Source organism: Rhincodon typus, chromosome 3 (assembly GCF_021869965.1).
Source record: "Rhincodon typus isolate 14 chromosome 3, sRhiTyp1.1, whole genome shotgun sequence".
Taxonomy (NCBI): domain Eukaryota; kingdom Metazoa; phylum Chordata; class Chondrichthyes; order Orectolobiformes; family Rhincodontidae; genus Rhincodon; species Rhincodon typus.
This window is the reverse complement of record NC_063334.1, coordinates 72,590,263-72,616,856: the sequence shown is the minus strand read 5'-3', so window position 1 is coordinate 72,616,856 and position 26,594 is coordinate 72,590,263. Positions and strand designations below refer to the sequence as shown.

The 26,594-nt window shown below is 40.6% G+C and overlaps 1 protein-coding gene across 1 annotated transcript in view; it reads left to right on the top strand.

The window, feature by feature from the left end:
• Nucleotides 1-26,594, top strand: part of LOC109921050 (3'-5' RNA helicase YTHDC2-like) — a 100,279-nt gene that overhangs the window by 39,302 nt on the left and 34,383 nt on the right. The gene's annotated exons all lie outside the window — the stretch shown is intronic.

The following is a 26,594-nucleotide window of genomic DNA, read 5'->3' as shown; positions in this document are numbered from 1 at the left end:
CTACACCTTGTTATCTCAGTTGTTTTTAGCAGTTGTCCATCACCTGGAATGCAAAAGTTGCAATGTAATTTCTGTGTAAATGCTTTGATTTATGGACCATTTGTTTGTATTGTTGGTCAGGAAACCTTCTTATGACAAAACCTTCATTACCAAATGATGATTTTTTAAAAATCCTACAATAAAGATCCCACCAGTAATTGATTGTACTGACTAAAACATTATACAGATTTATTCCCAAAGACTTGGCTGTCTTGAATACATTTTAACTTCAACTGATTTGACATTTACAATGGGATAGTGAAAAATAAATGGATGTTATTTCCAGTACAAACTGTATCTTTGCTGCATGTGCAGTTGATTTTTTTTTTAATTTTTGATGTTTGTCAATGACATTTTTAATGAAGGAGGATAATTTAAAGAATAAACTAATTTGTTTCTACATTAGTGTGCAGTAATTGGTCTGTTTTGTTGAAATTTTAATCGATTGACACTTAACAATTGTAATTTACCTTTTGTACAAATTCCAACAAAATACTAGATTCCTTTTAAAATGGTTTAATCAGAATCATCTTTATGCCATTTAAATTTCGGTAATGTGCAGTTCAGTGTGGATTCTACAACATAGTTGGTTAAAGAGACTTCATGTACACCACAGATGCCCTAAGCCACATATTAAATTAGACACTAGGTTTGATCAATTCTGTCTTCCATGGGCAACTTTCAGTGAGGTGAATGGCAACTGTTCCTCTACTGCTGACCACACGATTCATGCTTGTCTATAAACCAAATGACCTCCTCCCCTCTCACCAGAGTTAACTTTTTTGTTTTTGACACTGTAGTTGCAGTAACATGGACTGGATTTTCAGTTGTCTGCGAGGATGGGTGAGCTTTGAAAATTTCATCCCTGATGGGATGGACTGGCAGCCCCCTACTCGAGCATGATGCAAATTTCTAAGTGGGGAGAGGAATTCTGAAGCTTCCATTCTAACAGTTAACTGCTAGAGCTCAATAAGAGGAGTAAGTCTTAAATTTTCAATTGATAAGCACAGGAAACATGCAGGGTTGGAGTGCAGTAGGCATGAACACTGCGATGAGCCATCATGGGTTGTGGAGCCACTGTTCAACTCATTTGATAGGGAGATTAACACAACTATACAACAGATAGGACAGAGTTGCCACCACGGTAGCTGAAAGGCGTGTATTTGTCAACAGCAGTAGGAGTCTTGAGCGGCAACAGGCTGCTGACATCATTTGGGGAGCAGAGGCTGGCAGAAGAAATTCTGGTGAACAAACCAGCAGGAGCTGAAGGGGAGGAAAGTGCTGCTAAAAACATCAGATGTATCAGCTCTGGCAAATGACAGTGACGTAGGAGGTTGCATCTATTTAGTAAATTGGTCTTCAGCATTTGTGCTCTGGTCCACAATGCCTTGAGGCCCCTCAGAGCCTACAGGAGTCTCCTTGCCATCTAGATCACTGCTGCCCTGAATTTCTATTGTGTCATTTTCCAGAATCTCAGCTATAGACTTGTGTTGCATGTCTCAATTGGCAGCTAATCACAATAGGTATTTAAAACTTACCTGCTCCTTAATTTGGGGTCTGCATCTGTTTCAAGAATCAGGACTCCACCACAGCCATTGGTTATGTTTCAGCAGGGGACTGAAGTTTATGATTCACTTGAATACTATAAATATACAGACTGAAATTGTGCTTGTTGTTAGGAGTTGTGTTTTTGTAATGTATCTTTCTAAATATATACTTGACAAAATAAATGCAAACATATGTAAAAAATGAGTGCCACACTGTCCTTCACCTATTGACTTATAGAATTTAAAATAATAGAGGATGGTTTTCTAAAGGTGAGGGTTAGAAGTTAAGGAAAATAAATTGAAATATAAAACTACAATTACAGTAGCCATTTACGCTTTAAAGGTGTCGCAGTGGAAGTCTGGTACAAGGTGAATCAGCATACAGCAAATTTACTTACAGCACAGGGGTCTTATTCCCAACCAGCTAATTATGCTCATGCAAAAACTCAAAGTAACCTTACCTCAAACATGGTAAATAAATAGCTCCCATTAGATTAAAGAAGTGATGGGGTACTAAGGCTTACACTATTTCTACCTGCACAAGTTATCACTTGCTGCAGCTATGGCAATACAATTGGGAATTTGTTCCACCTGCTTGGAGGAAATGCTGTTCTTTTTAAAATTCTGTTTCAATCCTACATCGTTACTTCATTTTACAAAGCACACACTGAATAAATGTGCAGATGGTGACAGTAGGGATGGTATCAGTACTAACTTCTGCTGAAGGGAAATACACTACTAATCATCTAGCTACGTTGTGATTCAGCTACAACGCAGCCTCATTCCTTGGACTCCCCATATTATATCAGTCATCCACTTATTTCCATGGTTATAGAAACATTTTATACAACGTTTTTCAACAACAAAGTTTAGTCTTTCTGCAATGATTCTTCGTAACGACAAAGGTGGTTATATCCAAAACTGGGGATAGGGACTGTATCTGAGGCATCAATAAAGTTTCTGATTGATAGGGGAATCTACCAGTGATGAGTTCAGAGATATGATAAAATGGACATCATGGCAGTGAAGACTGCAGCTGCAAAACTTCTCGGCAATGGGCACGGAAAGGATTAAAAAGGTGCCTGATGAAATGCTGCATAAAGCATTGGCTAAGCAACTACAAGTTGAGCATTGCTGAGTTGGTGGTTCGTGAACTCCAACCAGTGGAATGCTTTATATTATAAACCCAATAAAGTCCTTAATTCAAATGTGGACAAAAGCCCAAAATTCCAAAAGTAAGATGAGAAATGTTCCTTAACATCAAGGCTGCATTCAACCGAGTGTAGCATCAGGACCCCTAGTAAAACTGGAATCACAGGAATCGGGGAGAACTCTCCACTGGCTAGAGTCATACCTGGCACAAAGGAAGATAGTCGTGGTTTCTAGCAGTCAGTGATCTCAACTCCGGGACATCTCTGCAGGAGTTCCTCTGCATAGTGTCCTAGGCTCAACCATCTTCAGCTGCTTCATCAAATGACCCTCCCCTCATCATAAGGTCAGAGTAGGGATGATCACTGATGATTAGACAATGTTGAGCACCATTCACAACTCCTCAAATACTGAAGTAGTCCATGCTCAATGCAACAAGACCCAAACAATATCCAAATTTGAGCTAGTGCGTGGCAATTATCATTTGTACCACAAAGGTGCCAGGCAATGACCGTCTCCAACAGAAGTGAATATATCCATCGTGCTTCTCAATTAATAGCATCACCATAATTGAATCCCACATTATCAATATCCTGGGGGTTACCGTTGACCAGAAATTGAATTGGATTAGTCATATAAATACAGTTACTACAAGAGAATGTCAGAGTCTAGGAATCTTGCACTGACTAACTCACCTCACTACCCAAAACTTTTCCACCCCCTGCAAGGGACAAGTCAGGGGTGAGATGGAATGCTCCCCACTTGCCTGAAAGATTGCAGCTCCAATAACACTCGAAGCTTGACACAGGATATAGCAGAGTGCTTGACTGGCATCATATCCACAAACCTCCATTCCAACAACCAGCGATGCTCATTAGCAGACTTATGAATGCTTGTACTTAACGAATGCAATCCCATTGAGGGGTGTAATTTTAAAGATCCAATATTTGAACGAACATACCAAACATGTTCCCAAATTAAACTTGTCCCACTTACCTGCATTTGGCCCATATCCCTCTAAATCTTGCCTATTTATGTACTTAACCAAAAGTCTTTTAAATGTTGTAACTATACCTTTTATCTACCACTTCCTTTGCAGTTCTTTCTACAAACGAACTCTTGTGTTTTAAAAAAAAATGTCCCTCATGTTCTTTTATAAAACTTTCTCCTCTCACCTTAAAAGTATCCCCGCCTGATTTTGAACTCCCCTGCCCTAGGGAAAAAAAACTCTTGCTTATGTTATTGTTCACCTTATTTATGCCCCTCATGATTTTATAAATCTCTATAATATCACCCCTCAATCTCCTATGCTCCCGTGAAAAAGTTCCTAGCCTCTCCAGTATCTCAAACCCTCCAGTCCCGGCAACATCCTGGTAAATCTTTTCTGAACCCTTTCCAACTTAATAATATTCTTCCTATAGCAGGATAACCAGAATTGCACACTACTCTCGAGGAGGCTTCACCAAAATTCTGTACAAGCTCAACATAATGTCCCAACTCCTATACTCAAAGACAAAACGAAAACAGAAATTGCTGGAAGCATCAATGGAGAGAAACCAGAGTTAATGTTTCAGGTCTAGTGACCCTTCCTTAGAACTAATGGTAGCTGGGGAAAAAGAGTGTTTTTTTATGCAGAAGATGGGGTGGGGGTACGGTTTAAGAAGTAAACGATCGATGGAGATAGAACCCAAAGAGAGAGAAGAACATTTGGACAGAAGAGACGAGTGGATAACGGTCAGCCTAGGAGAATGAATAGCTACCAATGGGGACAATTAGTGGCTAACAATGGGTAGTGTTAACTCTGATTTCTCTCTGCAGGTGCTGCCAGAACTGCTGAGCTTTTTCTGCAATTTCTGTTCTTGTTTCTGACTTCCAGCATTTGTAGTTCTTGCAGTTTCTATACGCAAAGGTCCGAGCAATGAAAGCAAGCATGCTGAATACCTTCTTGGCCACCCTGTCTATACGTGACATAAATTTCAAAAATTATGTACCTGAACCCCTAAGTCCTTCTGTTCGACAACACTACTCAGGGTCCTACCATTTACTGAATAAGTCCTGGCCTTGTTTGTTTCACCAAAATGCAAAACCTCATTTTATCTTAATTAAACTCCATCTACCATTCCTCAGCCCATTGACCCAATTGATCAAGATCTCATTGTAATTTTAGGTAACCTTTTTCACTGTCCACCATACCACCAATTTTGTTGTCATCTGCAAACATACTAACCGTGCCTCCTATTATTCTCATGCTTATTTATATAACTGATAAACAAAAGTGGGCCCAGTACTGATCCCTGGGGAATATCGCTTGCGAATAGACTGTAGAATGGAACCCAGTGACAACACAGGGACTACCTGTATTGATGGTTTTTTTGGTGAGATTTGTTTTCAATGGTATGCCTATTGTGGCTGAGTTGCTATGGAGAATACATGGGGGCATGAACGGTGCATGGTGCTATGGGAGCCCGATAACTTGGGATTATAAGGGAGGATGGATGAGACATGAAGTTGTAGGGAGCATGTAGCGTATAGTGGGGCATGGAGTAATAAGGGTAACAAGAGTATGAAGGGTATTAAAAGGCACCTGGTTATGAGGGGGCATGGAGGGAACATGTGGAATGGATGAGGCCTGGGGGAATAGGAGGGGTCATGTTGGGGGTATGGAGGTATTGGGAATTTATGGCTGCATGGAGTTATGTCAGGTCCTGGAATTCAGAATTGGGAAATGGATTGTGAGGACTAGATGTCCTAACAGCCTTTAGTCTGTGTCAAATGCCCAAATAATTAAGGAGACATTTTGGGTCCGACCTATGCCTGCCTCTTCGTAGGATATGTGGAACACCTTTTCCGCTATTACACTGGTACTATTCCTCACCTCTTCCTCCGCTATATCAATGACTGTCTCGGTGCTGCCTCGTGCTCCCTTGTGGAGCTTGAACAGTTCATCAACTTTACTAACACCTTTCACCCCAATCTCAATTCACCTGGACCATCTCCGATACCTTCCTGGACCTCTCCGCCTCCATCTCCGGTAACCATCTCAGCACCAACATCTATTTCAAACCCACTGACTCCCACAGCTATTTGACTACACCTTCTCTCACCCACCCTCCTGCAAGAATGCGATCCCCTACTCCCAATTCCTCCGCCTCCGCCGCATCTGCTCCCAAGATGGAGCATTCCACTTCCCGACATCCCAGATGCATAGCTTGGACCCAAAATGTCTCCTTAATTATTTGGGCATTTGACACAGACTAAAGGCTGTTAGGACATCTAGTCCTCACAATCCATTTCCCAATTCTGAATTCCAGGACCTGACATAACTCCATGCAGCCATAAATTCCCATTCCCTTCATATCCCAACACACCCCCTACTTCAAGGACATCCCCCATCCAGTGATTGAAAATGCCCTCAACCTCATCTCTTGCATTTCCCACACTTGTGCCCTCAAACCCCCTTGCCCAAACAAAAATAAAGACAGAGTCCCCCTGTTCCTCACATACCATCCCACCAACCTCCGCATCCAGCATATCATCCTCCCCCACCAAAGAGATATTTCCCTGCCCACCCCATCTGCCTTTCATATAGACCATTCACTCCGCGATTCGGTCATCTGCTCCATATTCCTCACTAACCCCACCACCCTGGCACCTTTCCCTGCATCTACAGGAGGTGCTACACATGCCCCTATGCCTCCCCTCTCACCTCTTTCCGAGGCCCACTGTATCCGTGGCCTCCTCTACATCGGTGAGACCAAACGTAGACTCTGTGACAGATTTGCTGAGCATTTGTGCTCCGTATGCTATAATCAACAACACCTTCCAGTTGCCAACCATTTTAACTCTTTCTCCCACTTCATGTCCATCCTGGGCCTCCCCCAGTGTCACAATGATGCCACATGCAAACTGGAGGAGCAACACCTCATATTCAGCCTCAAGAGCCTATAGTCTGATGGCCTTAACATAGAATTCACCAGTTTTAAAATCTCCCCACCACTGGCCTCATCCCATATCCAACCCTCCCTCTCATCCCCGCCTCCTTGACCTGACACAACATGTCCATCTTTTTTCCCACCTATCTGCTCCACCCTTCTCACTGACCAATCTCCACTACCCCCTACCTGCATCCACCTATCACCATCCTGCCTACCTTCCCCCAGCCCCATTCCTCTTCCTTCTATTTATTTCCCAGCTCCCTTCCCCCTCCCCAGTAATGATGAAGGGGCCTGACCCGAAATGTCAACTCTCCTATTCCTCTGATGCTGCCTGGCCTGCTGTGTTCCTCCACATCCACACTGTATTAACTCTGACTCCAGCATCTGCAATTCTTGCTATCTCCGCTTTTTTAAGCAGCCTGTTTCTGTGGCCACTTTTGAATGTCCTGCTCATGCCTCTCCAGATTGGAAATAGGTGTCAGAGGTCTTTTCAAAGATGATGGTTTTGCAGAGTCAGGAAGTTTCCCAATGGCCCGCACCACCTCCAAGAAAATCCAAGGAAAGTCAGTCCAACTACAAAAAATCCATATTTCACTTCCTTTGGTTTAGTTCATTTTAACAAGTAATAACTTTTTTATAGACCTATTCATTAAAAAGTCAATTCAGTACTGATCTTCAGCTGCATTTTAAATTTCTGTGATTTAATTAAAATGTAAGAAAGTCAAGATCACTTTTCTCAATATTTAAGTTGTTCTACTGTGATCTTGTGTTTCCTGTTATTGCTGATTTTATTCACAGGATGTCACTGTGAGATCAATAGATTTTCTTCACTTTGGCTGTTGACATACTCTGCTAAATATTCTCTTTGGATCCAACTATCATACTGAAATGATCGATGTTACCCTTAGCTTATGGATAGCACAATTGTTTCCAGTTAAGCATGTTGATAGTCCAAGTCTCATTCCAGAGACCTGGGTCCATCCACATGCAATCACAGGACATATAAAAACACCTCCTTCTTTGACATTCTCTTTTCTCACTGTCTAAGGCTCCCAATACTCCTCCTAGGTGGAGAAGCAATTTAATGCCTTCAAATTAATATACTGTATTCATACTCACAATGTGCTCTATTCCAGTGAAACACAAAACAAGTCCAATAAAGAAAATCTTCTTTTCTGATTGGGCATCTTACAGCTTACTGGATTTCAACATTTTATTAATTAATTTTAGACCATGAATTTCATCCGCATTTGATCTGGTTTGTTTGCTGGCTTGGATCTTGTTTTAAATGTTTTTGCTTTCATACACAGCTATTCATTATTCTGCTATTTACACTCACTCAGGTCAAGTGCTTTTTAATCTTTACCACAATGACTACGATTGCCTATGAAATGCCCTGCCTGGAAATGTGATGGAGGCAGGTTTTATTGAGTCATTCAAGAGGGTATTAAATGACTATTTGGAGAAAAATAATGGTGACAAAGCAGAAGGTTGCACAAGGTAATGATGTTCAGTCGAAGAGCCAGTGCATGCAAGGTAGATCAAATGGCCCCCTTCTGTGCCATAACTTCTGTGATTCTGTGCTTCCTTTGCTTTTTTGTTCCATGACACCGGTGTCATTTAATCTTTCCAACTCTCTCCCCTTACCCAGACCTTACCTTTTGCCTTTTGCTCTCTACCACCAACTTCCTGTCCACATTTTCAATGTCATGAAACCTAACACATTTCTATCTTGCTTCAATTCTGAAGAGTCATGTTCAAGTCGAAAAATTAGCTCTAATTCTTTCTCCATAGATGCTGCCAGAACTTTTGTGTATTTTAAGTACTTTCTGTTTTACTTATGTTTAACCAACTAACTTGTTTCTTGATGAGGGTTAATGTGGTGGATATAATCTGTACAGAATTATAGAATCATGGAGTTGGACCAAAGGGTCTGTTTCCATGCTTTATAACTCTATAACACTACATGAACTTCAAAAAGGCACTTGATAAGTTACCACACCATGGGCCTTCCAGCATATGCAAAACGTGAGGAATAAGATGGACAGTAGCAGTACTGATATGAAGGTGGATGAGAGAATATTGGTGAATGGTTTTTTTGGACTGTAGGAAAGAATATAGTGGGTATCTGAGGAGTTAGTGCCAAGACTACTGCTTTTCTTAGTGTGTATTAATGATCGTTCTCAGGTTTACATGAAGAATTTCAACATTTTCAGATGAGATAAAATTTGGAAATATTGCTAATGGTGAGGAGGATACTGATAGACCTCAAGAGGATATTGATTGGCTGGTGCAATAGATGGGCACATGACATTTCAAAATTTAATATAGAGAAGTGTGAAATATATCTTTTATCAGGAGAAATGTCTTTTATCACATGGCTTGATGCCAAACTATGAGCTAGGTTCTTTACAGATTTCTTGAGGGGAAGTCTAAGTCAAGGACTGTCTTCAGGTTTAGATTTCAAAGAATCACAATTTATTATACATTCATACAAAGTGCTGCTATATGTAGCAGTAGTATTTGGTAACGTGACCTTGTATTTACATTCACTAAGGACTAACTTCTTTTTGTGTATTCATGCCCATGTGCTCTCAAGACTTTCTCTCATTTTAGATTGTTAACTCTGCAGTGATGTGTGACTTTCTGACAATGCGAGGTCCATTCAGGGTCCTGAGGTTCTTACATAACACCCCTTCCAAGTTTTATTTCCCCCATCACTAACTCTGATTCACAGTTACATATAATTCTTACATATAAATTATCCAGACTGGTTCTTTTTACATCATTTACTGTACATGTTCCCTATTTCTCCCACCCTTCCCTACTGTTTGTCTTGATTCATCTGTGTCAACAGATGGACAGGGAAAGTCAATGACCAAGGGTATAAGCTCTTGAGGTAAAGTTGGTGATCTTATGTTTTCTCTGCTGGGTTCAATCGATCTGTATGAATGAATTTATAGTGATGAAACTGCAGGAGTGTGTGAGAATTATCAGGTCATAATAGTTCTGTGCCACTATTAGCGCTGGATACCCTAGGAAGCTTCCTTCATTTCCTTTGGGTGCCTATCCAATCAGTGCAAATTAAACAGTTAAATAGCTATTAAAGTTTTTCAAAATCTGTTAGTGAAATGAGAGGACAGTTAGGGCCTGTCACACAAATATCCAGTGCCTTGTAGGAATTCCAGGACACGCAGTGTCCTGGAAAACCACATACACAGGAAGTGCTACCAAATGCTTGAGTTTGAGCTCAGAATCTCGGAGCTTAAGAGCCACCTGGCATCACTCCATTGCAACCAGGAGTACTGTGGATGGCATGTTTCAGAAGATGGTCACCACATTGCCAACACTCTTGCCAAGTTGCATGGGCACACAGTGTACAGTAGCCTGAAGGTTACCACTTGTGGCTTTATTCTGTGCTAAGAAACATATCTGCACCACCATGCAAATAAATTTAAACACCAAGAGAAAACAGGCCAACACAATCCACATATTTTAAAAGGGAACATTTACCTGCAGCTACAGAAGAGGAGAGGGAATGGATGATGACTGGCTAGATTAGGAAAACAGGCATCAGTACAGGAAATCCCCTGGAGGTGTTGGATACCAGTGAAGCTGTTCATATGTCAGTGGAGCACAGTCAGAAGTGAATCCATGGCAACATGGAAAACCTGGTTTCTCCCAGCTTGGAAGGAAGAGAGGGAAAAGTAAAAATGCAGCTGTCAGAGGAGACTTGGTAGTCATGGGTAGGTAAATGTATTTTCAATTGTCAACGTTGGTGCTGAGTTGTATGTCACCTCCCTTGTGTCAAGGTAAGAATGTTACTGCACACTGCAGAATATTCCAAGAGGGAAAGAGATTTGCTAGAATTCATGGGTGGCATGGTGGCTCATTGGTTAGCACTGCTACCTCACAGTGCCAGGGACCCGGGTGCGATCCCAGCCTCGGGTGACTGTACGCGTGGAGTTTGCACATTCTCGCTCTATCTGTGTGGGTTTCCTCTGGGGTCTCCTCTGGACAACCATGCCAAATTGCCCATTGTGTGTCCAGGGATGTGTAGGTTAGATGGATTAGCCATGGGAAGTACAGGGCTATGGGGATAGTGGGAGGGGTGGGTCTGGGTGGGATACCCTTTGGAGGGTCACTGCAGACTTGATGGGCTGAATGGCCTGCTTCCACACTGTAGGGATTTTATGATTCTATAAAGTTGGAACCAATGACGTAGTGAAGAAAAGGCTTTAAGTTGTAGAGGTAGTGTTTTAAGAGCTAGGATAAAAATGATTGAACAGTACTTATAGGTGGTAAATTTTCCAGTGGCAGTGAGTAAAACAACCGGAAGTTAGTATAAGTGAATATGTGCCTTGAGAAGTGATGCAGGAGGAAAGGAGTCAGATTTCTTAGCAGTTGGACCAGTTCGTGGGCAGGAAGGATCTGTATAAGGTCAACTGATAGTATGTGAATAAGGATAAGACCAATGTCCTTACAGGAAGATTAAATAGTGCTGTGGTCAACAAGACTGACTTGAAGTGATGAGGGTCAAAAAGCAAAGAGAACCAGAAGGATAAACAACAAGAGTATAAAGAATGGTGTAAAAAGAAGAATTTGATGGAGGAAAAGAGTCAAAACAACTATCATGTAATTAGAACGTATAAAAATTAATGAACTGCAGGCAAGTTCCCATATTAATTTGACATCAAACTTGGTATACAACTTCAGTACCTTTTCTAAACATGAAGTTGTTAAGGTGTTCTGCCTGGTAGAACTCCAGCTGAGGCTTAACCAGTGATTTGTAAAGGCTGACTTCCTGTTTTTATACTCAATATCATTAATTTACAAAGCTAAGCATCTAATATGGTGCAGGGAAGGTTGTCTCGGATTCTCCAGCATCTGCAGTTCCTACTATCTGTAAGCATCTAATATGTTTTATTTGTTGCTACAACAACTTGTCTTGGCACTGTCAAAAAATGTAGAAAAATGTAGAAGTAATAAGGCGGGTTTTTTTTTTGTTAGTTCATGGGATGTGGATGTTTCTGCCTTACCCAGCATTTAATTACCCAATTCTGGTTGTTATTGAGAAGTTGGAGGTAAGCTGCCTTTTTGAACGAGTACACTTTATGGGGGTTTGGTAAGCCGACAGTGTTTTTAGGAAGAGATTTCCAGTGTTTCGACCGAGTGACACTGAAGAGTGACAGGCAGTTTAAGAAAACCAGGCAGGTAGTACACAAGAGATAGTAGGAACTGCAGATGCTGGAGAATCCGAGACAACAAGGTGCAGGGCTGGATGAACACAGCAGGCCAAGCAGCATCATAGGAGCAGAGAGGCTGACGTTTCGGGCCTAGACCCTTCTTCAGAAAAGGGGGAGGGGAAGGGGGTTCTGAAATAAATAGGGAGAGAGTGGGAGGCGGATAGAGGAGAGGATAGGTGGAGAGGAAACAAACAGGTCGAAGAGGCGGGGATGGAGCCAGTAAAGGTGAGTGTAGGTAGGGAGTTAGGAAGGTAGTACACAAGTCTAGTGTAAACTGGTGAGGGTGATGATTTCTCAGGGGAGTGCAGTCAGAACCAAGCCTGTACTGGAGACGAGGAAGAAGAATGGAAAAGCAATAGTTATAGGGAATTCCGTAGTCAGGGGAAGCCTTAATCATGTATTTCTGTCAAAAGAAATGTGACTCCAGGATGCTGGGTCGCCTCCATAGTTCCAGAGTCAAGGATGTCATGTAGCAGCTGCAGGATGTGCTTCTTGGGGAGGAGGATCAGCCAAAAATAATGGTCCATATTGGTACCAATGCGATAGGTAGGTAGGAAGAGGTGTGAGGTCCTGAAGGAAAATTTCAGACAGGAAGGAACTTTAAAAGGAAGACCGAAAGAGCAATCATCTCAAGATAACTCCCAGTATCATGCATAAGTTCAGCAGGAGGATAGATCAATTGAATATATGGCTGGAAAACTGGTATAGAAATGAGAGCACCAGATTTCTGAAAAATTGAAAGGTAGTACTAATGGAACCATTTAAATGAAATGGATGGACTCGTGGCAGATATAATTTATTACAGATAAATAGGATGTAATGCACTTTGGGAGGAGATATAATATGTAGGGGAGGAATTGAAGAAATTCACTGTGCAGATTTACAAATTTTTGAAGTAGAACATGCTGCTTAAGGTAGTTATGAAATGTAACGGAATACTGATATTTTAAATACGGCATTGAATACAGAAACAAAGAGGTCATGCTATAAACCTTTACAAATTATTCTGGGCACCACACTTTAGGAAGGATTTCAGGACATTGGAAAAGCAATGGAAGAGATTTATCAACCAAAATCTTAGTATTTACTGACTTTGTGACTGATATACTGAGACTCTAATGTTTATTGTAGCAACTTGCCAAGGCTTCTTTGACAGTTCCTTCCAAATCTGAGATTCCTACCAACTAGAAAGATAAGGGCAGTAGGTTCAAGAAATATTACCATGCCAAGTTCCTCACCACGTTACACGTTATCCTGATAGCATACTGTTCCTTCCTTATTAATTGGTCAAAATCCATCAACTTCCTACTTAATAGTCATGTAGGAGTACATAACTGAAAGTTTATTCAGTGGAGGACCAAGAATTTACAGGGGCAAAATAACAGGAGTCATAAAAAGCATGTGTTAAGTGCAATTTTGAGTTCAGAAGACTGGATGATGAACAAACTGCTTATTCAAAACTTTGCTATTGAATTCACCAAATCTGAATATTTAAACAACCTAGGTGGAAATGTTTGTTATTTTAGCTGCTTCTTAGAATAATCATTATGCAAAATATCCCTTTAAATACGTGGTGATAATATTTTATTAAATCACATATCCTAGAATCATTGAATAGCACCATACAGAAAGAGACTATGCTGGCTATTGAGCCTGTATTGGCTTTATCAAACAGCAAAATATAAGTTCCATTCTCTTGCTCTTTACCCATATCCATACAATCTCTCTATGTCCTTTTGTGTTTTAAGAAGAACAACTTTTACTTCCCTTGTTGATGTACTTAATTGCAATCTCTCATCACCAGAACCATTCTGGGAAAAACCCTCTTTACCTCCTCTAATGCATTTTTCTTAAAGCATGAAGCCCAGAATTGGAAATAATACTCCAGTTAAATCTGAATTACTATTTTATATAGATTAAGATAATCTCTTGGCTTTTGGACTCTCTGCCTGTACTTATAAAGCCAAGGATCCTGTATGGTTTAAGGATAGCTTAAAAAAGCAGCTCAGTCATTTTTCAAAGATTTGAGCACTAACATGCCAAGGTCTCTCTTTACTTTTGTATCCTATTTAAAACTGTGCCTTTTGGTGTTTATTTTCTCTCAATCTTCCTACCTTTATCTATCCCCTCACACCTTTTTGCATTAAGTTTCATATGCTATCTATCCGCCCATTCCACAGCTTAACTATGACCTCTTGAAGTCTATTACTGTCTTCCTGACTGTTGGTACCCTTCTGGGTTTTGTGTGATTGGAAATTCAAAATTGTGCCTTGTACCCCTAATTTCCAAGTCATTAAAGTATATCAGAAACAATTGTGACTCTAGTATTGAATCTTGAGGAACTTATCCATATACCGCTCGCTAGTCTGAAAACAGCCATTCAATAAAACTCTGTTTTCTATTCCTTAACCAATTTGTATCCGTACTTACAATGTCTCTTATGTCCATAGTTTCAATTTTGCTAACAGTTCTAATATTTGATACATTATCAAACATGTTTTGAAACCTTATATGCACAACATTGACTACACTGCACTGCCTTAGATGGGGACTAGACGTAACAGCTCTAAAAGATCATCATTAGCTGGTGGCCTGATTTCATCCAACAGGTCCCTAAGCTAACATATATTTTGTTGTTTACTACAAAATGAACTAAGACTGTCCAGGAATGTAATCTTTAAAGGCAAAGAAGTAGGAATTCAACAAAGTCTACATCAAGACATGCTGGAGCATATACATATTGGTCATGAGTAACAACCAAAAGAATGCGGATGCTGTAAATCAGAAACAAAAATAGAAATTGCTGGAAAATCTCAGCAGGTCTGGCAGCATCTGCGGAGAGAAATCAGAGCTCTGAAGAATGATCATTGAACTGAAACGTTACCTCTGATTTCTCTCCGCAGATGCTGCCAGACCTGCTGAGATTTTCCAGCAATTTCTATTTTTTGTCACAGGAGTGCAGGAAATACAAGATACTGGCATGTGAATCCATTTTTTGACCCAGCATCAATAAAGACGAATCACATTCTGTGAAATATGTCAACTTCACTGTCCTCAACGATCAAGGTAACCTTTCCTTCTACAGGAAATTCATTCAGAGTCATGGTGCAAGATTGCCACTGATATTTTCCATGGCCAAGGTAACGGTCACATTCTGGTGAGTGGCTACTTCACTAAATTCCCTTTTATGGAAACCAAAGATAATACTAATGCAATTATTGTTGACACATTAACTAGCATATGGAATTAAGAGTCTAATGATGACCATGAATCCATTGTCGATTGTTGGAAAAATCCATCTGGTTCACTCATGTCCTTTAGGGAAGGAAACTGCATCGTTACCTGGTCTGGCCTACATGTGACTCCAGACTCTCAGCAATATAACTGACTCTGAACTGCCCGCTGGGCAATTCTGGGTGGGCAATAAATGCTGGCCTAGTCAGTGCTGCCCTCATCCCGTGAATGAATTAAAAAAAATGTCTGACAACAGTCCACAGTACTATCCAAGAAATGTGCAGGAAATGAGATGTTCAACATGTTACTCTTCGCTTCACTGCCCTCAGCCAAATGTTATTACAAAACATGCTGTTTATACAGCAAGATCCGGGATCATTCAATATAAAGGGACTCTCTAAGATTTTTGGATAACTATGTTAAATGTATGCGCTCCTTCTCAAGGCAACAGTTTATTCTTACTGACAGATTTAATGTTTTTATGATAGAGTTGCACAGTGCTTCCCTCAACAAACTCTCACCACTTTGTTGTGCACAAAGCATCATTGGAAAGAAAGGAGGAAATGGTACAAGAACGTGATCAATGAGCATGCAGATAGTTATCCCAATTTGATCAAGGCCAAACAATAAGAATTTGAGATTTTCATTCAAATACACGTGTTCATGGAAATATGCTACACTGTTGTGTTCAGCCTAGGCCAGACAACCTTGTATTGAGCAATGATCAAGTGCGATGGAGAAATAGGCATTACATTCAAACTATATATAACCAATAAACATGGGTGAAGTATTGGAAGATTGGAGGGTGGCTAATTCTATGCCATTGTTTAAGAAAGGCTGTAGGGAGAAGTGTGGAAACTATAGACCAGTGAGTCTGACTTTGGTGGTGGGTAACTTGTTTCAAGTGATTCTGATAGATAGTATTTGCATGCATTTGAAGAGGCAAGGAATGATTAGGGATAGTCATCATGGCTTTGTGCGAGGGAAATTGCATCTCACAAACTTGATTGAGTTTTTTGAAGAAGTAACTAAGAAGACTGATGGGGGCAGAACAGTAGACAATATTTACTTGGACTTTAGTAAAGCCTTTGACAAGGTTCCACATGGTAGACTAATTAGTAAAGTTAGATCACATGGGATTTGTGGTGAGCTTGCCAATTGGACACAAAATTAGCTTTATGGTAGGAGACAGAGGGTAGTGAAGGTCTGTGATCAGTGGTATTCTACAGGGATCAGTATTAGGTCCACATTTGTTTGTCTCATTTATATAAATGATTTGGATGAGAATATGGGAGGCATGGTTAGTAAGTTTGTAGATGAAGCCAAAAATTGGTGGTGTAAAGGACAGTGAAGAAGGTTATCTAAGATTACAAAGAGATCTTGATCAATTGGGTCAATGGGCTGAGGAGTGGCAGATGAAGTTTAATTTGGATAAATGTGAGGTATTGTATTTTGATAATACAAACCAGGACTTATACAATTAATGTTAGGGCCCTAGTGGTGTTGTAGAACTAAGAGACCTATGGGTTCAGGTATATAATTCTTTGAAATTTGCATCACATATAGACAAGGTGGTTAAGACGTTCAGTATGCTTGCCATCATTACTCAGACCTTGAGTATAGGATTTGGGATGTCATGTTGAGGTTACAGGGCGTTGTGAGGCATCTTCTGGAGTACTGTGTGCAGTTCTGGTCGCCCTGTTATAGGAAGGATATTATTAAATTGGAGAGGGTTCAGAAAACTTTTACCCGCATGTTGCTGGGACTGGAAGGTTTGATTTATAGAACATAGAACATAGAACATTACAGCGCAGTACAGACCCTTCGGCCCTCGATGTTGCGCCGACCTGTGAAACCAATCTGAAGCCCATCTAACCTAAACTATTCCATTATCATCCATATGTTTATCCAATGACCATTTAAATGCCCTTAAAGTGGGCGAGTCTACTATTTTTGCAGGCAGGGCATTCCACGCCCTTACTACTCTCTGAGTAAAGAACCTACCTTTGACGTCTGTCCTATATCTATCACCCCTCAATTTAAAGCTATGTCCCCTCGTGCTAGCCATCACCATCCGAGGAAAAAGGCTCCCACTGTCCACCCTATCTAATCCTTTGATCATCTTGTATGTCTCTATCAAGTCACCTCTTAACCTTCTTCTCTCTAACGAAAACAGCCTCAAGATCCTCAGCCTTTCCTCATAAGACCTTCCCTCCATACCAGGCAACATCCTGGTAAATCTCCTCTGCACCCTTTCCAATGCTTCCACATCCTTCCTATAATGCGGTGACCAGAACTGTACGCAATACTCCAAGTGCGGCCGCACCAGAGTTTTGTACAGCTGCAACATGACCTCATGGCTCCGAAACTCAATCCCTCTACCAATAAAACCTAACATACAGTACACCTTCTTAACAACGCTATCAACCTGGGTGGCAACTTTCAGTGATCTATGCACATGGACACCGAGATCTCTCTGCTCATCCACACTACCAAGAATCTTACCATTAGCCCAGTACTCTGTATTCCTGTTACTCCTTCCAAAGTGAATCACCTCACACTTTTCCACATTAAACTCCATTTGCCACCTCTCAGCCCAGCTCTGCAGCTTATCTATGTCCCTCTGTAACCTGCAACATCCTTCCGCACTATCCACAACTCCACCAACTTTGGTGTTATCCGCAAATTTACTAACCCATCCTTCTACGCCCTCATCCAGGTCATTTATAAAAATGACAAACAGCAGTGGCCCCAAAACAGATCCTTGAGGTACACCACTAGTAACTGAACTCCAGGATGAACGTTTCCCATCAACCACCACCCTCTGTCCTCTTACAGCTAGCCAATTTCTGATCCAAACCGCTAAATCACCCTCAATCCCATGCCTCCGTATTTTCTGCAATAGCCTATCATGGGGAACCTTATCAAACGCTTTACTGAAATCCAAATACACCACATCAACCGCTTTACCCTCATCCACCTGTTTGGTCACCTTCTCGAAGAACTCAATAAGGTTTGTGAGGCACGACCTACCCTTCACAAAACCGTGTTGACTATCCCTAATCAAATTATTCCTTTCTAGATGATTATAAATCCTATCTCTTATAATCCTTTCCAACACTTTACCCACAACCGAAGTAAGGCTCACTGGTCTATAATTACCAGGGTTGTCTCTACTCCCCTTCTTGAACAAGGGGACAACATTTGCTAGTCAAATATTTTATAAAAATAGACTGGAAAGACTGGTACTTTTTTCATGTGAACACAGTACCCCGTCATTCTGGATTAACCCACAGGAGAAAACATTCTTTCTGTGTTCACCTTGTCAAGGTTTTTCAGGATCTTACACAATTAAACCAACTCACACTGCAATCTTGCAAACTCCAGTAGAAATAAGAACAGCCTGTCTGAGCTATCTCCATCAGACAAAATCATGCTGACTTGTCTCCATTGCCTTGAGTTTTCAAAGTGTCAATCGATGGTCGATTCTGACACCTTTGCCATGACAGATATGAAGCTAATTGGCCTAGAGTTTCCTTGCCTCTGTCCCTTCTCAAATAGAGTGGGAATATTTGCTACTTTCTAATCTGATGGAACCTTTTCTGAATCTAGGGAAGTTTGAAAATTAATATCAATGCATCTGTGGCCTCATTAGCCACTTTTGTTAAGGCCCTCGGATAAAGTGTATTGAGACACAGAGACTTGTTAGCTCACTGTGCCACCACATTACTTGGTGCTGTTTCCCCCGTGATTGTAATTTCACAAGTTCCTGTCTCCTTTCCATCTCCTGTTTTATGGCTTTAACTGAATTTTTTTTATATCCTTTGTAGTTTTATTTTCTTTATGTGTGCATAAGATATGAACATCTCCAGCAAAGCTAGATTTATTGCCCATCTCTAATTGTCCTTGAGCCCAGTGACTTGCTCTGCTCTTTCAGAGGTTAGTTCTGAATCAACCATTCCCGTTGGAATGGAGTCATGTGTAGACCAGAGCAGGTAAGGATGGCAGATTCCTTCCTGAAAAGAGCAGTAGTGAACCTGATGGACTTTTACAAAAAGATAAAGGCGAAGGTAAAGCAAAGTATCTTTTTCATCAATCATTAAAATGCTCATCTTAGATGCAATCTTCTCCCTAACAACCTGGATGAAAAATTCAATCCAGTTGTTGTTGCATAGATTCTAGACCACCCAGGCAGTGAAACTTTAAGACAGTTGCATGACATCAAGACATGTGACATTCCAGTATAAAGGTACCATCTCATCTTCAGCCATGGAGACAGTGTGATAAGCACAGAAACTAGATTATTTGTAAATTTGTTACATTTTGCAATTTGTATTAATATCAATTAATATTTATATTAATAAACTTCAAGTCAACAGTCTAAACAAGAGCCTTATTTTGTGCTATATGTTACATGAGCTAACATATAAGGAATTACGCACATCCTATCGTACCTGAGAAACCAAACCAGCAACATTGGTATTTGGAGGGAGAGTAGAATAAAAATATGAGTCTAATGCCATTAGATACTTTTTCTTTACTTATCTGGTATAGAGTAGAGGAAATTATACTTTTGCTCTAAGTATTGTGAGTGTACATGGGAGCATGTGCAAAGGGAGCTATGTCATAGTGACAACACATGACATTGAACAGGAACCTAGCTCTGTAGGGCTTCAAGTAAGGTGCCCTCTCTTGTACTATCTGGCTAGCTAATAGAAGACAAAGTTTTGTTTTTATTCATTCATAGGATAAGGGCATTGCTATCATTTATTGTTCATTCCAAAGGGCAGTTAAGAGTCAACCACATTGCTAGCATCTAAATTCATAAGGAAATAGAATTCTAGATCATTGTGCACATCACTGCAACATACCTGCACCAGTGTAACTACTGTAACATCAGATTGGCACCTTGCTGTTCCAAGATTGGGAGCCATAGGTGGTCTAGATCAAAGATTGTCAGAATTTCGCAGTGTCATTTTTGACTCACTGCTAGCACTATCGCTTTAGGATAATACATAGGTTTCAGCCTCACTCCAGGAGGAAAGGGCAATAAAAACCGAACACATTGCAAGAACATATAATATAGAGCACTTCTAGGACTTTAACAATCGACTGAGCGGGCATTTAAATGTGGTACTCGAGGAGATGATGCTTTTTGTGTAAGATATTAAATTGAACGTCCACCCACATGTTCAATTGGATGTAAAATATTCTGTGACATGATTTAAAGAGCAAGAGAGCGTTATTGTGGCGTAGTGGTAGCATTCCTACCTCTGAGCCAGGAGGGTACAAGTCCCACATGCTCCAGAGTTGTGCATGAATAGGATTAATTTACAAATAGTTTAAACAACAAGAGATTCTCCTGGGGTTCTGATTGTGATTTATCCTTCAGTAACACCAACATTTAACAGATTAATTTATGATTTATCTCATTGTTTTGATTTGGTGCATGCACATTGACCATTGCAGCAGCTGCATTTCAAAAAGAACCAGTTGGCTGTGAGATAGGAAGGACTGCAGATGCTGGAGTCAGAGATAGCACAGTGTGGAGCTGGAGGGAAACAGCGGGCCAGGCAGCATCAGAAGAGTAGGAAAGTTGATGTTTCAGGTCAGGAGCCTACTTCAGAAGTGGGGAGGGGGAAGGGAGGTCAGAAATAAATGGAGAGAGGCGGGGTGGGGCTGGGGAAGGTAGGTGGGATAGTGATAGGTGAATGAATGCAGGTAGGGTGTGGTGGGGATTGGTCAGTGGGAGAGAAGATGGACAGGTTGTGTCAGGTCAAGGAGGTGGGGATGAGAGGGAGGCTTGGACATGGGATGAGGAAGTGCTTTCAAATGTTTAGGAAATTCTGAAGACGTGAAAGGCACTACATAAATATGACCTGGGTCTTGTTGTGCAGTTGTACGGTCTCTATGTCCGGACCAGCATTCCTAGTTTAAGTCTCACTTGCCCTGAACCTGTATCATAACAGGTTGATTAATTTTTTTATATAAAGGCAATTTCTTATTTTGTTGAACTTGCATCCTCGCCATGTACTTGATAAATGATCTGCCTGTGATTTGTTGTTATTGAAACTGTCATGGAGGGACCCACATCCAACCTGGAATAATGCTTGCAGATGCTTTCTGTAAGTGCCGATACCACTGGACCTTACAGTGGGATTTCTAGGGAAGCTCAGGAATGTCCCAAACCGCTACCAATCTGAAATCTGGATGGAATAAATTCCCACTCGTCTTTTCAGAATACTTCCAAGGGATGAACACCAGTGAAACTCCTCTTCCATCCAAAGACACAATTTGGTTTCCATTTGAGGAACAAGAGGAGCTCTAGATTTGTTTGTTCTACTCAGTGATAGTAAAACTGACAAATTTCACTTGTAATGATACTTTGTGACATTGATTGGAAAGATAAAAGTTGGTATATAGCCAAGTACTCACTTTCCGACCAGTGCATGTCAACCAGATACGCATAGGATTCACTCTCAATAGTTCAGTTTAAACGTTAGACAATTAGTTCACTTTCTTTGTCATCTAATGGTTTGAGTGTCAATCTGTTTTGGGGCTTAATCTCTACATATGACAGATCACTTGCCACTGGAAGCATTTGGGACGTTATGGCTAAATAGTTGGAATGGCACAAGATGATTGAATTGTCACAGATGAATTTGAGCCTTAATGAAAAAATAACTCACTGTCAATGGTAGAAAATGCTGGGGAAAATGGGAGAAGATGTTTGAAGAGCTGAAAGGTCTGAAGGTGGATAAATCATCTGGATCAGATGGATTACACACCAGAGTTCTGAAGGAGATAGCTGAAAAGTTTGTGGAAATATTGGTGATGTTCTTTCAGAAATCATTGGAGTCAGGAAGGATCTCAGCGGACTGAAAAATTACTTGCATAACATCTCTGTTTAAAATGTGAGGTAGGAAAAGATAGGAAACTATAGGCCGATGAGTCTGATCTCAGTTATTGGTAAGATATTAGAGTCCATTATTAAGCATGAGATTGTGGAGTACTTGGAAGTGCATGGTAAAATAGGCTGGATCAGCCCAACTGTGTCAAGGGGATGTCATGCCTGACAAATCTGTTAGAATATTTTGAGGAGGTAACAAGCAAGTTAGACAAAGGAGAACCAGTGGACGTGATCTATTTGGATTTGCACAAGGCCTTTGACATAGTGGTACCCAGGACACTGCTAAATAAGAGGGAATGGTGTTAGGGGCAAGTTACTGGCATTGACAGAGGATTGATTTACATTTTATTCATTCACATGATGAGGGCATTGATGACTGGACAGCACTATTGCCCATCCCCAATGACCCAGAGAGCAGTTAAGAGTCAACCTCATTGATGTGGGTCTCAAGGCGCATGTAGACCAGGCCAGGAAAGGATGAAAGTTTCCTTCTCTAAAGGACATTAGTGAACAAGATAGGTTTTTCCTGATAATCAATAATGGATTTGTGGTCATCATTAGACTCTTAATTCCAGATTTTTATTGAATTCAAATTTCACTGTCTGCCATGACAGGATTTGAACCCAGGTCCCCAAACATTAAAGTCCAGTGATGCTACCACGAGGCTATCATGTCCCAACATGACTGGTAGAAGGCAGAGTATAGGGATAAAGGGATCTTTTCAGGATGACTAGTGGAACCAATGACTAGGGGAGTTCTGCAGGGGTCTGTGTTGGGACCACAACTATTCATGTTATATATTAATGATCTGGACAAAGGAACTGCTAAGTTTGCAGATGACAAAGATAGGTGGAGGAACAGGCAGTGTTGAGGAAGCAGGGAGGCTGTAGAAGGACTTGGACATGTGAAGAGACTGAAAAAAGGAGTGACAGATGGAATATAATGTGCGAAAAGTGTGAGGTTTTACACTTTGGCAGAAAGAACAGTAAACTATTTTCTAAATGGAGTAAGGCTCAAAAAATCTGAAGCACAAAGGGCCTTGGGAATCCTAGTTCAGGATTCTCTGAAGGTTAACATCTGGGTTCAGTTTGCAGTTGGGAAGGCAAAAATAATGTTAGCATTCACTTCAAGAGGGCTAGAAAACAAGAAGCAGAAATGTGCTGCTGAGGCTGTATAAGGCTCTGGTCAGTCCGCATTTGGAATATTGTGAGCAGTTTTGGGTTCCATATCTAAGGATGGATGCAATGGGCCTTGTAGGGGGCCCAGAGGAGGTTTACAAGAATGATCCCAGGAATGAAGGGTTTGTATATGAGGAGCAGTTGAGGACTCTGTGTCTATACTCGATGGAGTTTAGAAGGAAGAGGGGGTATCTCAATGAAACTTACAGAATACTGAGAGGCCTGGAAAGAATGGAGATGGAGAAGATGGTTCCACCAGTAGGAGAGACTAGAAATTGAGGGCACAGCCTCAGAGTGAAGGGACAACCCTATAGAACCGAGATGAGCAGGAACTCATTAAGCCAGAGGGTGGTGAATCTGTGGAACTCATTGCTGCAAAAGGGCTGTGGAGGCCAAGTCATTGAGTGTATTTAAGACAGAGATAGATAGGTTCTTGATTAGTAAAGGGATCGAGGATTATGGGAGAAGGCAACAGAATGGAGTTGAGGAACGTAGCAGCCATGATCAAATGGCAGAACAGACTTGATAGGCCAAATGGCCTAAATTTGCTCTTATACCTTATGGTCTTTTGATCATGAGCCACTTTGGTTCTGTGGTCATCTTCTTTGACTTGCTGTCATGCTCTGCTGCCTTCATTGTGACATTGTTGTACTTTTTGAAAAGGATGGTAACCTAGATATCTGATCTGTGTTATAACATCTGCACCTGGGGTTCCACACTGTCTAACTACTTATGCCTATTTTACACGCTTTCCTTGATATTGTATATTCAAGTGTTATGCAAATGAGAGGAACATGGAAGAGCCTAATCACACTCTCTGCAAACCACAGATACAAGAATCACTGTTTTAACAGTCAAGTATAGTGTAACTCTTTCCTAGATTAAACTTGCTTAAACACCATTTGCACTTGAATACCACATGTATTGGAGATAATTAAGTTGCATTCATTTTAATACATCTTAGTGTTTTTATATTTGGCAGAAAAGGAAATGTCAATTGTCCAAAAGTAAATCAAACACGTGAGCCTGATGTCTTCTCTGCAAATGTATTTAGTTTGTTTCATGAACTGTGTGTTTCATGTCTCACTTTGCATTTGCACTTCCCTTGCTTCTTGTTTCAGCTGAAGAGTGCAATAGTGAATAACTCCTCCCCTGTCTATATTAGGGTGTTATGATGCGAACTTATGTTATTACTGGACAAGTCGGATCCCAGATTGAAATCTGGCTTGGTAGATTTTATCTTTTTTCTTTTAATGTGGTGGTGTCTCACTGAAATAGAAGCTTGCAATATTGCAGAATTGGTTTCAACAATAAAAATAGAATATTATTATGTAAAGGTATGAAGATAAAACAAAACAAATAAAATCATTCACTTATAAGATCTATATTTAAAAATTCCAAAACATGTGGTAAAAATACAATACCATTAATCCCAACAGAATTCCATTATAATACTCAGACAACAGGGACAAATCCATTCTCTATCCCACATAATGTTTTCCTTGGCTGTGGCTTCAATTTCCATGAGAATCTGATGGTGTCTTCCTTGATTTGTCATATAAATGAACATAAACTTTCTCAGCTTCAAAACAACCCCTTCAGGGTTTCAATCAAATATTTCTGTTCTGGAACTTTTATGCTAAATGTCTTGGACGAAGGTGAACTATTATAACAATTCCTATCCCTCTCTTCCCTTTGTCAGGAGCAACTACTTCTACATTTGGCATCTGCTAAGAACCTTGTTGAATTGCCCAACTGAAACCAAAAGCTTTATTTTGAACTATGGGTGTTGCCCCCTAAGACCGACAAAACATTCCAAACTCTTGCAAACTCTCCCAATGTAGGCAAATTCACATCAGCCTCAATCTCTCTTGGATAGTATTTTTAAAGATATCACCATGACTACATATATACTCCCAAGTTAATCATTAAAACCTTTCAGCCACACAGAAAATCCATATGCCACTAGTTCAAATTCAAAAATCTAAACTCAAAACTAACTGATGTTAATATATGTATATAATTTATACACCTTAAATTATGGGTGGGATTGAAAAATCACTGTGCTATTTTCTTCTGGGAGTGCATCACATATTGGATACCAACACAAGAAAGTATAAGAAGAAAATTGATAGTCCTAAAGGAAAATAATGTTTACAATAGCTTCTAAAATAAATCCTTGAACAGTTGTAGTCAGAGATAGTAGGAACTGCCGATACTGGAGAATCTGAGGCAACAAGGTGTAGAGCTGTATGAACATAGCAGGCCAGGCAGCATCAGAGGAGCAGGAAAGCTGAAATTTCGGGTCTGGACCCTTCTTCAGAAAGGAAGGGTCCAGACCCGAAACATCGGCTTTCCTGCTCCTCTGATGCTGCTTGGCCTGCTGTGTTCATCCAGCTCTACACCTTGTTATCTCTTGAACAGTTGTTCCATCTTCTGCTGGGACTGCACTATTAACAAAAATAAATTAGCTTTTTTTGGTAGGGCATAATTTTTTGACTTCTGTTCAATACTCCCTGAAAGACCAAAAAACTATTTGTGAAAGTTAAGGAAATTGGATTCTGATTATACAGCTTTATAGAACTTTGGTTAGCCGCACTTGGAATATTGCATACAGTTCTGGTCACCACATTATCAGAAGGATGTGGATGTTTTGGAACGGGTACAGTAAAAGTTTACCAGGATGTTTCCTGGTATGGGGGATTTTAGCTGTGAAGAAAGGTTGGACAGACTGGGTTTGTTTTCACTGGAATGCAGGAGGTTGAGGGGTGACCTAATAGAAGTTTAAAAGATTGTGAATGGTATAGATAGAGTGGAAAGTATGAGGCTTTTTCCCAAGGTGGAAGGGTCAATTACTAGGGGACACAGGTTCAAGGTGTGAGGTACATTTTTCACGCAAAGGGTGGTGAGTACCTGGAATGCAGTGCCAGAGGTGATGGTGGAAGCAGAAACAATAGCAGCATTGAAAAAGCACCTGGACGAATACACGAATAGGAAGGGAATAGAGGGATATGGATTCTGTAAACAAAGACAGTTTTAGTATGGAAGGGCAAAATGTATTGGCGCAGACTTGGAGGGCTGAAGGGTCTGTTCCTGTTCTTTGTTCTTATATATGAACTATGTTTACAAAAAATTTATGTTGTGTTTTTTTTGTGCAGGTCATCAACAAAAGAAGCTGGCTGACAATGTGATTTCACTTTGTTGTGGAAAATATTCCATTTAATTTGTGTTACGAACAGCAGCAGTGGAAAATGAGAGTATCAGTGCTGCAGTCAGTCAAAGCAGCATATTGAATTAACATTGAGATAACAAGGTGTAGAGCTGGATGAACACAGCAGGCCAAGCAGCATCATAGG